The 14335-nt window shown below is 36.0% G+C and overlaps 1 protein-coding gene across 1 annotated transcript in view; it reads right to left on the bottom strand.

The window, feature by feature from the left end:
• Window positions 1-13789, bottom strand: part of LOC142358099 (N-terminal Xaa-Pro-Lys N-methyltransferase 1-B-like) — a 33873-nt gene extending 20084 nt beyond the window's left edge. Inside the window, exon 1 of the mRNA XM_075409568.1 lies at window positions 13779-13789. The gene's annotated coding sequence lies outside the window, so the exon portion shown is untranslated. The remainder of the gene's footprint in view (window positions 1-13778) is intronic.
• Between the last annotated feature and the right edge of the window lie 546 nt (window positions 13790-14335).

Genomic DNA, 14335 nt, shown 5'->3' with positions numbered 1-14335 from the left:
CATCGCCATGCTAGTTAAGCACCTTCTGCTCTCCTTTGAGATGAGTGCTCGGTAAATCATTGCAGTTATTTATGGCGAATATAGGACAGATATATGTGTATTTTCAGGAGCTAAATTTCTGTAAAGATTCTTCCAAAGCATTTATTGCTTCCTTCTGTTTGATATTTCATGAAGCATGCTTGAAGTATTGTATGGAAAGTTCAATCCCAATTTTTTGATCCCATACAGATGTGTGATTTTAAGTTTACGGAGAGACAATTGAATGCTGCTTTTGCGATCACGAGTATTTGGAATTCAGAGATAACTATTGGTTGAAAACTTCACTCTAAGTAAATTGCAGTTAAATTGATTATAAACTGCAGGTAAATTTACCTAGATTTTGCAAGTAGATTGTTCTTTGATGCAACTCACCTACAATCTACCTGCAAACACAATACATAACCTGAGATTCTAGGTAAAATTTTCTCCAAGTTAACTAGAATTTGCGGTTAGAGCCTCCTAGTAAATTACATGCAAAAAACATATTCTAGGTAAATTTGCCTGAAAACAACACGCACAAATCGCAGGTAAATTTACCTAGAGTTTCGTTCTTGCAGGAAAAATTCCAGGTAAGTTGAAATGCAATCTACCCAGAACTTGTAGGATAAAAACGCTTTGATTTTTACCTGCAAAAAACCTTTTTTTGGGTAATTTTACCTGCAAAAGCACGCGCAAATTGCAGTTCAACCAAAAAAATCTTAAAAGCATTATTATTTCTGAGTGCGTGGCAAGGTAATCCTTTTTAACGCCTTGAAAATAAACTTTTGCCTGAATGATCCCAATTAGCCCAAACACCAAGATTCTGCTTGAACAAAGTTTTGCTAAGCAGAGCAAATTCTATTCCTCTCCTAATTGGTTGCATTGAATAATGCTGTATCTCTTTTCTCATTTGAGTGTTCAGTATTTTGTATTTGTGCTTATAAACCTCTTTTATAGCGTTTTGTAAATCAGATTGCTTTGATTAAAGGTTCGCGACATTGAACATATAAAGTTTGTTTGTGGAGTCGTTGGAAAGTATCCGATGGACCTTCAATTTGTTTTGCAACTTACCGATAGCAACTCATATTGTTCTCAACTTTGACAGAGTTGGTTTTCGGTCATATGACAACTTTTTGACGATCAAACAAATACCATTTTTAAAAGTGCAGGTGAAAATACCGAAAAAAATATCCGTTCCGTTTTCACAATTTTCTACATCAATTTCTCGCCCCTTATTATCTGAAAAGTCAACTTCAGCCATATAAACAAAAATGTAAAGTCAAGAGGAGCATGCCAAAACTTAGTTACCGACAACAAGGATTATAGCTTATAAGGCGTAAAAATTTCCGCTGAAATTTTCCAGTTTTCCGCTCGGACTGACTTTCTATCCTTCTAATCTTCCATTGAGTAATATTGTCTAAACTTCAAAAGATTGAATTATTATCTAAACTCTATGACTTTTTGAGTGTTTTTTTTTCACGTGAAAATCTACATAATATATTATTGTTGTTTGACTTAGCGAGTAAATTCTAGGTAACGTATTCTAAGTAAATTGCATATATCTTTTTTCGCAGGCAAAATTGTTACCTGCAATTTTGCTTCCCTGCAAACGTTGCAATTAATTTTATCTAGATTTTTTTAAGTGTTAGGAGTGTGTTGAGCCACATTAGTCTACAAGCCTTGTACGGCTCTAAGTTTTCTTCAAGTTTTCGGTAGCAACGCAACACGAAAACTTGGCAATGCATTCCCAAATGTTGGTCAATGCCTGTCCTAATGCATTCAGGAGATGTCTTCAATCTTGAGCATCGAGTCTTGATGGATTTAAGGATTTAAATAGATGATTAGATGGAATGTAAAAAACGCGGTTTAATGGCGGACAAGATTTTCAGGGTTCAGATCCGTGGTATCCGGCTGTTTGTCCTTCAGTACTGTTTGCACAGTTTTGGCTCCATTTTTGTCCTTTAATGGAAATATTGTCTTTTTTCACCTGATAAAACCCTAATTGAATAGGCACACGTCAGATGTTGTTACTAAAAAGCACGAACCGTGAACCCACGCCATTTTTAAATGCAGACGCATTCCATGTAAATCATGCTAACACTGGATGAGGTCCGCGGTCAAAGACAGGTATTTGTCACACTGACATTGAACGCAAATAAGGACTAATTGGTATAGAATATTTTCGGTTGCGCCTTCCGTCTGGACAATAGCAATTTTTGGTCAGTTTTGGTCTCGCCAATACCCATTTTCGGCCCGGTCATTCTGGTCTATACCCATATTTGCGTCCGTTCTGTCTGGCCATTACCTATATCCAAGGCCCTGAGGTGGAGCCAAAAGAACTTCTAGTCCTATGCAAAATTTCACGGGCCGAGGTTTCACCCTTAATCCACTCCTAATTAGGGTGTAACGCGTATTTCACTCCTATCTATCGGTGAAAAGAATGTAAGAGTCCCGGATTGAATCGTATAAGAGTGGGGCTGCAATGTGAGGATTTTTAATGAAAAGGCAACTCAAAACTCTTACGTCTTTTTTGGCTGCATTGGGTTTTCAACGGGGTAAAATGGTGTAAGAGTGAGGAGGTAATTTCTCCATTGCAGCCCACTCTCACATGGCAAATTTAGTCAGGGGAGGCAATTCCTCAAAAGTCCTCCCATTGTAGCCCATTCTTAAATGGCCAATTTAGTCAGGGTTAATTCCTCAAAAATCTTCCAATTGCAGCCCTCTCTTACATGGCAATTTTAGTCAGGGGGTAATTCCTCAAAATTCCTTCCATTGCAGCCGATTGTAGCCCACTCTTACATGGCAAATTTATTCAGGGGGTAATTCCTCAAATGTCTTCCCATTGCGGCCCGTTGCAGCGCACTCCTTTCTGGCAATTTTAGTCAGGGAGGGCAATTTTTCAAAAGTCCTCCCATGGCAGCCCACTCTTATATGGAAATATTAGTCAGGGGGTAATTCCTCAAAAGTCCTCCCATTTTATCCCATTGTAGCCCACTCTTACATGGCAATTTTAGTCAGGGGGGTTATTCCTCAAAAGTCCTCCAACTGCAGCCGAAATGGGACATCATTTTACCCCACCTGAACAAAAAATTCCCCCACTCTTTAATCAAATTAACCCCCCCATAGACAAATCCCCCCCCCCACTCTTACAAGAAAATGGGAGGATTTTAGGGAGGCCATTCAACCCGGGGTGTAAATTCAAAAATGAACACTGTGTTTACACTCTTTTCTCCCCTCTTTATAGTATCTTTGAAAAGAGTGTAATTTAGGGTGGACTGATAAAAAATTATACTCTAACACAATTACCATTATCACCGAAATTGAAATGTAAGATGATAGTATTAGTTGGCGCAAAGGTTACCCAGGTCGAGGTGGCGAGAACGAAGTGACTACTGATCAGACGAGTTTCGAGCGCATACATGTTCCCGTGCGCTCAAATTACATGATCTGGAAAAAACTTCGAGCGCACTTTCATCTGGGCAATGGTCTGGAACTCATCTGGACAATGGTCTGGAATTTGTCTGATCAGGGGTCACTCCGGTCTGGAACTCGACTGATCAGAGGCGGCTTCGAGTGCACTTCGAGCGCACAATGATCTTCGAGCACACTCGTCTGATCAGTGGTCACTTTGGTCTGGGACGGTCTGATCAGTGGTCCCAGGTTTTCGAGCGCACATTAGTCAGATAAGGGGATGTTCTCGAGCGCATTTTAGCCTGATCAAGGACGTTTCGAGGGCACTTTTGTATGATCAGAGGACGTTTCGAGAGCTGAAATAGGTTAAATACTCTCGGAAAAAATCTACAGTTGAACTAACAAAAAACATTTTGAGATTTTCCAGTATGTTTTGGATGGGTTCTCCTCCTCCTTCTCTCAACCGGGCTGGGGACCGGCTACGGCGGAGTTAGAAACAAACAACTATAGGAGATTTGAGTCCGAGCAAACGATAAAATTCCGCGCTCTAAGATTCTCCTCGCAGTATATTACCGAGCCTCATTGTCTATATAAGAATACACCAACACAAAATTTAGCAGTCAATGCAGTGCTTTCATCTTCACTATGGACATGCTCGCTTCGGGATTTTAACTGGGGTGATATCTGGACTCGCTTATTGCTAAAAAATTAATTTCTTCCGTTTATATATCTTATTGTTTTATTTATTGTCATGTATGTTTGTGCAATACTTTCGTTTTTGAAGATCTGGAGAAATCATCCATGCATATGGTCTAGGACAATATTGCGAGCGCACTTTAATGTGGACAAGGGTCTGGAACTCATCTGGACAATGGTCTGGAATTTGTCTAATCAGGGTCACTTCGGTCTGGAACTCGACTGATCAGAGGCGGCTTCGAGTGCACTTCGAGCGCACAATGATCTTCGAGCACACTCGTCTGATCAGTGGTCACTTTGGTCTGGGACGGTCTGATCAGTGGTCCCATTTGTCTGGGACGGTCTGATCAGAGGCGATTTCGAGCGCGACCTCAACCTGGGTAATGCTCAAGGTGAATGTAACATGTGATTGAGATCAATCCTCAATACCTCCGTCCACTTTTATTTTTTAAATTAACAATCTTGTAATTACAATCCTCCACCGTTATTTAAGCTGAGAGATAGGGGTGTACGTACTTTTTTATTTTCACACTACATTCTTTTCCCCGTTATTTCTGGGGAAATTCCTCGGCCCGGGGTGGATTTGTGTGCTGCAGTGGCTGTGTTTCAAACATTGGAATTCAACGCCTATATCTATGTTTAGTCTACGTCGTCAAATTAGTTTCTTAAATCGACAAAGGTTTTTAAATTGACCTCTTTTTTGACTAAGATCTTTTTAAAAACTTGAATTTGACTTCTCGTGGATTTATTTTCAACGTGAAACGAATATAATATAACTTTTGGTTGATATTTATACATGTTTGAGTTGGTCTGGTCTAGGGTCTACAGAGGTTGGGCCAGAATTCTGAGCAAAGTCTGTTCAATCGGTGTGGCCAAAAACTATTTTTGTATATGATCAGTATGGAACCCAATGTCTTCAGCCATGTAGGTCTGGCCAATGGTCTTGAGTCGCCGACCTCATCCTGGGAACGCAGAATGGTCAAAACACAGTTCTCTTTAGAAATCAACTGCTTTCACGGTCGCCGTTTTTCTCCATCATCCTAATTTTCGAGGAACTCCACTGAAAGCAAGACCAAATGGGTAGAAAATTTATCCGTCCAAATCTAGCTGATTTGTCAAATCGGCAATTTTTCTGACCTTCGGGTTAGCTTCAAAAGTTTGCCAGAAGATTAAATAGATCCACAATTATCAAGTCGAATACTTTTGGGTACATTTGTGGAGCAAATAAATTTTAAAAAACGATCGCAAGAAGATGTCCGTGTATCTTATCGTTTCTGCACTGTGTTCATAACATTAGGGGTTGTCATCTCCCATTGCAGCCCATTGCAGCCCACTCTTACATGGCAATTTCAGTCAGGGGGGTAATTCCTTAAAATTCCTCCCATTGCAGCCCAACTCTTACATCCTTTTACCCCCTCTGAACAAATTACCCCCACACTCTTACATCAATTTACCCCCCATAGACAAATTACCCCCCCATTCTTACATCAAAATGGGAGGATTTTAGGGAGGACATTCGACCCGGGCATTAGTGATCAACATTAGGGGTATAATTTCAGTAGAAAAAACTCTCATCCATTAAAGCAGTTTGTGCCACGTTTATAGACCTTCAGAACTTAAGTAACCTCCAGAAATCATATTTTCTGTTTTCTCAAAGACGATTAAAATTATTTCATATTTATTACCCTTGTGTGTTGTACATTTTATAATAAATCTAGATGTCGATACGGCTGTTTGCTGGCCAAATGTTTTCAAAAAGCCACCCTAGTCGAGACCTGGAATTTGTGAAAATACCTATTAACTCAAGGTGGGTGGGGGGGGGGGGGGTAAATATTGAATTAAATTACACGGTCAATACCCTGGTTAAATTCGAGGCTAATTCTCTCCATAAGTCCAGCCAAATTCTTTTCATATGCATAAAAGAGGCAAATTAAAAAGTTCCGACCACATCTGGGTTCGATCTCGTGAACTTCTCCTATCTTACCCATTGATTAACCAATTGCGCTACATGTCCTTAACTTTGAAGGAAACTGAAAACAAGTCATTATAACGGTCGCGAGCGTAACTCCAGGACATGTTTTATTTTCCAGCCAAAATCCAGTGCACCTTTATTGTCCAGCCAAACTCCAGAACACCTTTATTGTCCAGCCAAATTCCAGGAAATATGTTTTAGTTCCAGCCAAATTCTAGGACGGTTGTTTTAGTTGCAGCCAAAGTCCAGGATATCACATTAGGTCCAAACGAATTCTTTTCGTACCCAATATCTGTCGAGGACAGTCTTTTCATACCTTAAATCTGTCGAGGACGGTCTTTTAATATTTCCAGGTCTCGACTAGGGCAACCACATAAAAATGGGTCTAGCCCGGCGTATTGGGACTATTTTCCCCAGATTTAGGTGAGCGACCCAAGACTGCTCTGTTCAGACCAATTGGGTCGCACACTGGTGTCGTGGTGCGACCCCAAATTCATGGTCTGGGAAACGCTAAAGTCGCACAATGGTCTGGACAATGGTCGCACTACGGTGTGATCAGAGGGCAAACTCTGGGAAATGGTCTGGAAAATGGTCGCACTACGGTGTGATCAGAGGGCAAACTGAAACAAATGGCCTGGACATTGGACGCACTACGGTCTGATCAAAGAACAAAGCCGCATTACAGTCTGATCATAGGTAGCACGAAAGTCTGGATAATGGTCGCACAACGGACTGCTCATAGAGCAAAGTCGCACTAAGAGACCAGAGTCAGCACATAAGTTGCCCCAAAATCTGACCACAGATCATTAATTGACCATATTTATTTGACTGCAGTTTTTATCACCGTTTTTTTATGATTTATATTAGAAAAGTTGCAGGCACTTCAAAATGACTTTTTGTTTATATTTTTATCAATTAGTTTGTCTTAACCTCAATAAGATATAATATATTATTCAATTTTAAATTGAGCAATATATAAACTTTAATCGAATACTTCATACAAATAACAACGGATTGTAACTTGTATTCAGGAATGGTCTGATCATAGGACAAAGTTTGGAGTATGGTCTGATCAGGGGGAGCGTTGGTCGCACTAGAGCCGCACAAAACTGTGAGTCGCACCAGAGTCGAACGAAATATTTGGGTTGCACGATAGTCTGATCAGAGGTCTTTTGGGTCGCACTGCACAATTTCTTGGGTTGCACTACGTTCTGATCAGAGGGCTTTGGGTTGCACGATTGTCTGATTAGAAGGTAAAGTTTGGAAATGGTCTGATCAGAGAGGTCGAGGGAGACACACCTAAACCTGGGTCAGAGGTAGCTGCCCAGTTTGAAGTCCGCGACCCAATCGAGTTCGATCAGACCAACTTGACTTGCGCACAAGAGGATTAAGTGCAACCCAGCGTCAGAGTCTGGCAGCAAGTCTCTGGTCTGGAACCTTTTATCAGGGCCCCATCCAAATCCTGCACGGTCTAATAACAGCACGGTGTAAACTCTAGATAGTCTGGAGGTATGGTCTGGTCTCATGTGGCTGTACGGCTGGATCAGAATTTTTTCAAGACGGTTTGATAACAACCAAGAAGTCCAACCACAGAAAACAGACATTTTCACAAAAAAGGGATACTACTAAGCTCAAGAGAAAACATTTTTGTAAAAACAATGTTCATTTTCTGTTGATGAGAAGTACAAAATATGGCGTAGAACCAGTATATCTGTGCTGTTTTTGAAAGTAACCACCCTCAACCTGAGTGGTTACTTTCTGAAACAACGCAAAAAGAGATATGCATAGAATTTGGAGCCCGCACCTAACGCCAAATCAATTTCGGTACTAAGCAAGTCTAATTACAAGTGGCATTTCATTAATAATTCAGAGCTATGATCATGTCCTTTTTTACACTAAATCCAAGTCTGGGCTGAGACTTGGCTTTTCTAAATTCAACTCTGATTTAAGACTTGGCAAGTTTAAAATAGAATTAAAGACAACACAATTAGCCAGAAAATTGCCGATAAATGGTCCAAAATTTGCCGAAAGATTTTCAAAAATAGCCGGGAAATCATCTAAAAGTCATCGGAAAATTGTCAAAAATAGCCAAAAAATTAGTCGAAAATAGGTCCGCAAGTCATCGAATTATGCGGGAAATCTTCAAAAACATACTCGAAAACTCGTCAATAATAGCCGAAAAATTGTAAAAAAGTAGCAGAAAAATTGTCACAATTGGCCGGGAAATCGTCCAAAAATAGCCTCCAACAGGAACTTAAAAAATATTACAAAAATGCTGTTAGCCTTGTCTACACTTTTTTTCTAAACTCAGGTTTAAAACGCTATTATATCACTGAAAAGGCCGCAAGCGACCAAAATTATACAAGCAACACCGACAAACGTCTTTTTTTAATAAATAAAAGGCAATATCTAATGTTTTTTAAAAAAAAGAGTCCGACTGATTTCAATCCGAATTATTTATGGATTGTATCAAAACCAAGATTGGACCAAAAGCAGTCTTGCTACAGCTTTGTGTCCATTAGGAGGACTCAATTGATATAGATCATTAGTTAGTTAAAAGACCAAAAAAATCAGCGTTTTTGATAATCAATAATTTAGCAAAAATCGTCAAAATTTTAATACCAGAGTGCTGTCAATGGAAGGGAAAGTAGAAGCTTCTTTTTTAACTTACAAAGGTCGTGCTATTTGGTTTTGGTTGTGTTGTTTCGGCAAATTTAATCAAAGTGGACTAAGTAGCTTACTTCGGGCAATTTTTGATGGAGAAGGCTGAATATTGAATTATTTAACCAAAACTTTAGCCAAAAAAACTCAATCAAAATATTCAACAATTATTTTTGTCTTTAAACAAAATCAACTGTACTTGTTTTAACAATTTTATAATCTAAAAGTCATCGGAAAATTGTCAAAATTAGCCATAAAATTAGTCAAAAATAGGTCCGCAAGTCATCGAATTAGGTGGAAAATCTTCAAAAAAATTACTCGAAACTTTGTCAATAATAACCGAAAAATTGTAAAAAAGTAGCCAAAAAATTGTCACAATAGGCCGAGAAATCGTCCAAAACTAGCCACCAACCGGAACTTAAAAAATGCTACAAAAATGCTGATAGCCTTGTCTACACTTTTTTTCTAAACTCAGGTTTAAAACGCTGTTATAACACTGAAATGGCCGCAAGCGACCAAAATTATACAAGCAACACCGACAAATGTCTTTTTTTATAACTCAAAGGCGTTTAAAATGGAGGCATCGTGTTGGAAATGTAAAAGCATCAGAATTGATTTTTTTTGGTTTTTGACCCAGAGCAAGTCCAATTGACTTTTTAACGCAAATTAAGTATGAATAGACAGGATTTGGGTAGAACAGAAGTAATTAACCACCAGATAATGAGGTTTTCCGGTAGACCTGAAAACCTCATTTTCTGATTATTCCCATTTAGATACAAATCTCGTTTTTTATAATAATAATAATATTTTTTGGTCAAATTACAATCTAATCGTACAATGAACAATATGACATTAAACTTAGAAGTGTAGCCGTGTGCGAAAAAAAATGACAGTAAAAAATCATGAAAAAGATAGAACACCCCCAAATATTCAAGTTCTTTTTTCAAAAAAATTTGTATGAACAAGAAAACTGCCTCCAATGCATATAACTCAGTGACGTAAAACAAATGCCGCATTAAACTGATGCGATAAGCCATTATTAAGAAAACAAATCAAGACGAAAAACAAAGTCATACAACAATAGCAACCAACAAATTACATCCAAATTTTCCATCCAAAAACACTTTTTAGCAAGGTCAAAAAGTCGTCAGATAAAACTGAAACCCAAAAAAAATCTTTTAATTCACCTAAAAAGATATGCGGCAAATTCATAAAAAGGCTGGATAATATTAATACAAGAAATGAAGGAAAAACAGTTAAAAATCGACTTGAATTTATAAAACTTAAAACAATTAATTTCAAAGTTATGAAAACCATTAGATAACATCTGAAAACATTCACTGTGTTTATGATCACATACCTTTCTATAAAAGGGCATTAAGGCTATAATTATTCAATTTTTTAAGCGGTTACAAAAAAAAACAAGAAACAGAACAATCAAAAACTGAATTAAAACTTGGGAGAAAACGCTGTGGAAGCCGTACAGTCATATTTTGCCCCTCAAAAATGTTAAATTGGGCTTTCCTGGAACGCAAAAATGTAGTATGTTAGGGAATAAATAATGATACCAAGTAATCAGAAAAAAAGTAGACAAAGAAGAGAAAAATGGGCAAAATTAAGAAAAACTTTTGGATTTTTCGAAATCATTATTTTTCAAAGTCAATAAAGCCATTAGCTATACAGTATAAAATAAAGAAACTTTTGTTCAACTGTCCAAAGTTTGAGACCTTTAATTATTCAGAAAAAATCTTACGTCTACAAAAAGAACATCAAATATTGAAAAAAATCAAAAATAATTTTTGTTTTTGCAAAAACCCGTGTCGAAGCCTGTAAATTCATAATGAATTCTAAAAGAAGCTTATATTCAGCACACTTGCGTTTTCTTTCGACAACAAAGATGTCATATATGGCATCTATTTAACGAGTTTAGGTAACACAAACACAAAAGCAAAAAATGCAAACTTGAACTGTTTTTTTTTCAATTTTTGTAAACAATGGTGAGAAAGTGGTGTCGAAGCAGTTAAAAGCAAAATCTATGCCTTTCCAGACTTTTTTATTTTTACTTTTTGCCTTATTTTGAATGCCAATAATTTAATATGTGAACTGTCAATAAAATGATAATTGACAAAACGAGAAAAAAATGTGAAAAATGGGCCAATGCCTAAAAACAAAAAAAGTGTAAAATCTAGTAATATCAAATCCAAAACACCACAATTTAACGCGCAAAAACATCAATTAAAAACAAAATTTAGTCCATTTGAGCAAAGAGAAGGAGGAAGCTTTCCTTCTTTGCTGACACTAACCTACAAAGTGACCAAATTAAGAGAAAAATAGGGGAAAAGTTCAATAAGCCATTATTTATTAAAATTCAAACCATTTTGAAAGTCAGAGACTATTGAATAAAGAACAAGTTGCAACAATTCGGAACTGCTAGGAAAACTAATTGGACCTATAAACAGTGAGTTTTCATTTGCCTTGATCTGTACTTTAATTAACATAAAAATCTAATGATTTTTTTAAAAAAAAGAGTCCGACTGATTTCAAGCCGAAATTTTTATGGATTGTATCAAAACCTAAATTGGACTAAAAGCTGTCTTGCTATTGCTTTGTGTCCATTAGGAGGACTCAATTGATATAAATCCTTTGTTAGTTAAAAGACCAAAAAAAATCTGCGTTTTTGATAATCATTAATATAGCAAAAAACGTCAAAATTTAAATACCAAAGTACTGTCAATGGAAGTGAACGTGGAAGCTCCTTTTTTAAATTACAAAGGTCGTGCTATTTGTTTTTGGGTGTGTTGTTACGGCAAATTTAATCAAAGTGGACTAAAGAAGTTTACTTCGGGTAATTTTTGAGGTAGAAGGCTGAATTTTGAAATATTTAACCAAAATTTTAGCCAAAAAAACTCAATCAAAATATTCAACAATTATTTTTGTCTATAAAAAAAATCAACTGTACTTTTTTTAACAATTTTATAATCTAAAAGTCATCAGAAAATTGTCAAAATTAGCCATAAAATTAGTCGAAAATAGGTCCGCAAGTGATCGAATTAGGTGGAAAATCTTCAAAAAATTACTCGAAACTTTGTCAATAATAGCCGAAAAATTGTAAAAAAGTAGCCAAAAAATTGTCACAATAGGCCGAGAAATCGTCCAAAACTAGCCACCAACCGGAACTTAAAAAATGCTACAAAAATGTTGATAGCCTTGTCTACACTTTTTTTCTAAACTCAGGTTTAAAACGCTATTATAACACTGAAATGGCCGCGAGCGACCAAAATTATACAAGCAACACCGACAAATGTCTTTTTTTATAAATCAAAGGTATTTAAAATGGAGGCATCGTGTTGGAAATGTAAAAGCGTCAGAATTGATTTTTTTTGGTTTTTGACCCAGAGCAAGTCCAATTCAATTTTTTAACGCAGGTTAAGTATGAATAGACAGGATTTGGGTAGACCAGAAGTAATTATTCACCAGATAATGAGGTTTTCGGGTAGACCTGAAAACCTTATTTTATGATTATTCCCATTTAGATACAAATATCGTTTTTTAAAATAATATTAATATTTTTTTTTGGTCATTTTACAATCTAATCGTACAATGAACGATGTGACATTAAAATTAGAAGTGTAGCCGTGTGCTAAAAAAATGACAGTAAAAAATCAGGAAAAAGATAGAACACCCCCAAAAATTCAAGTTTTTTTTCAAAAAAATTGTGTTTGAGTATGAAAATTGCCTCCAATACATATAAATCAGTGATGTAAAACAACTGCCGCATTACATTGATGAGATAAGCCATTATTAAGAAAACAAATCAAGACGAACAACAAAGTCATACAACAATAGCAACCAACAAAATACATCCAAATTTTCCATCCAAAAACACTTTTGAGCAAGGTCAAAAAGTCGTCAGGTAAAACTGAAACCCAAAAGAATTATCTTGTAATTCACCTAAGAAGATATGAGGCAACTTCATAAAAAGGCTGGATAATAATAAGATAAAAAATAAAGGAAGAACAAATAAAAATCGACTTATATTTTTAAAACAATTAATTTCAAAGTTATGAAAACCATTAGATAGCATCTGAAAACATTCACTGTGTTTATGGTCTTATATTTTACTATAAAAGGGCATTAAGGCTGCAATTATTCAATTTTTTTAAGCGGTTACAAAAAAAAACAAACAGAACAATCAAAAATTGAACTAAAACTTGCGAGAAAACGCTGTGGAAGCCGTACAGTCATATTCTGCCCCTCAAAAAAAGTTCAATTGGGCTTCCCTGGAACGCAAAAATGTGGTATGTGAGGGAATAATTAATGATACCAAGTAATCAGAAATAAAGTAGACAAAAAGAGAAAAATGGGCAAAATTAAGAAATATTTTGGATTTTTCGAAAACATTTTTTTCAAACTCAAAAAAGCCATTAGCTATACAGTATAAAATGAAAAAACTTTTGTTTAACTGTCCAAAGAAAGCGTTTGAAACCTGTAATTATTCAGAAAAAATCTTACGTCTACAAAAAGAACATCAAATTTAAAAAAAAAATCAAAAATAGTTTTTGTTTTTGCAAAAACCCGTGCGAAGCCTGTAAATTCATAACGAATTCTAAAAGAAGCTTATATTAAGCACACTTGCGTTTTAATTCGACAACAAAGATGTCATATATGGCATCTATTTAACGAGACTATGTAACACAAACACAAAAGAAAAAAAATGCGAACTTAAATTGTTTTTTTTTCAATTTTTGAAAACAATGATTTTCTAAGTGATTAAGGCCGTCTGATATCTACTCAAATCAGAATTTAGGGTTGTTTAATCCTCAATAAGAAAAAAATGCGACTTGTCATTATCGAGAATTTTTCACACGACTAAAAAAACAAAGTAAAAACGACAGTTGAAAACAAATGTAAAAAATCCAATTAAACTCTTCGAGAAAGTGGTGTCGAAGCCGTTAAAAGCATAATCTATGCCTTTCCAAACTTTTATATTTTTACTTTTGCCTTATTTTGAATGCCAAAAATTTAATAAGTCAAATGTCAATAAAATGATAATTGACAAAACGAGAAAAAAATGTGAAAATTGGGCCGATGCCTAAAAACAAAAAAAGTGTAAAATCTAGTAATATCAAATCCAAAACGCCACAATTTAACGCGCAAAAAACATCAATTAAAAATAAATTTAGTCCATTTGAGCGAAGAGAAGGAAGAAGCTTTCCTTCTTTGCTGACACTAACCTACAAACAGACCAAAATTAAGAGAAAAATAGGGGAAAACTTCAATAAGCCATTATTTATTAAAATTCAAACAATTTTGAAAGTCAAAGAGACTATTGAATAAAGAACAAGTTTTAATAATTCGGAACTAATAGGAAAACTAATTGGACCTATCAACAGTGAGTTTTCATTTGCGTTGATCTGTTCTTTAATTAACATAAAGATCTGATGTTTTTTTTTAAAAAGAAGAGTCCGACTGATTTCAATCCCAATTATTTATGGGTTGTATCAAAACCAAGATTGGACCAAAAGCAGTCTTGCTATTGCTTTGTGTCCATTAGGAGGACTCAATTGATATAGATCA

The sequence above is a fragment of the Convolutriloba macropyga genome, chromosome 2 (genome assembly GCF_964194025.1).
Source record: "Convolutriloba macropyga chromosome 2, txConMacr16.3, whole genome shotgun sequence".
Taxonomy (NCBI): domain Eukaryota; kingdom Metazoa; phylum Xenacoelomorpha; order Acoela; family Convolutidae; genus Convolutriloba; species Convolutriloba macropyga.
The sequence above is the reverse complement of the archived record's forward strand: the minus strand, read 5'-3'. Positions and strand labels throughout refer to the sequence as shown.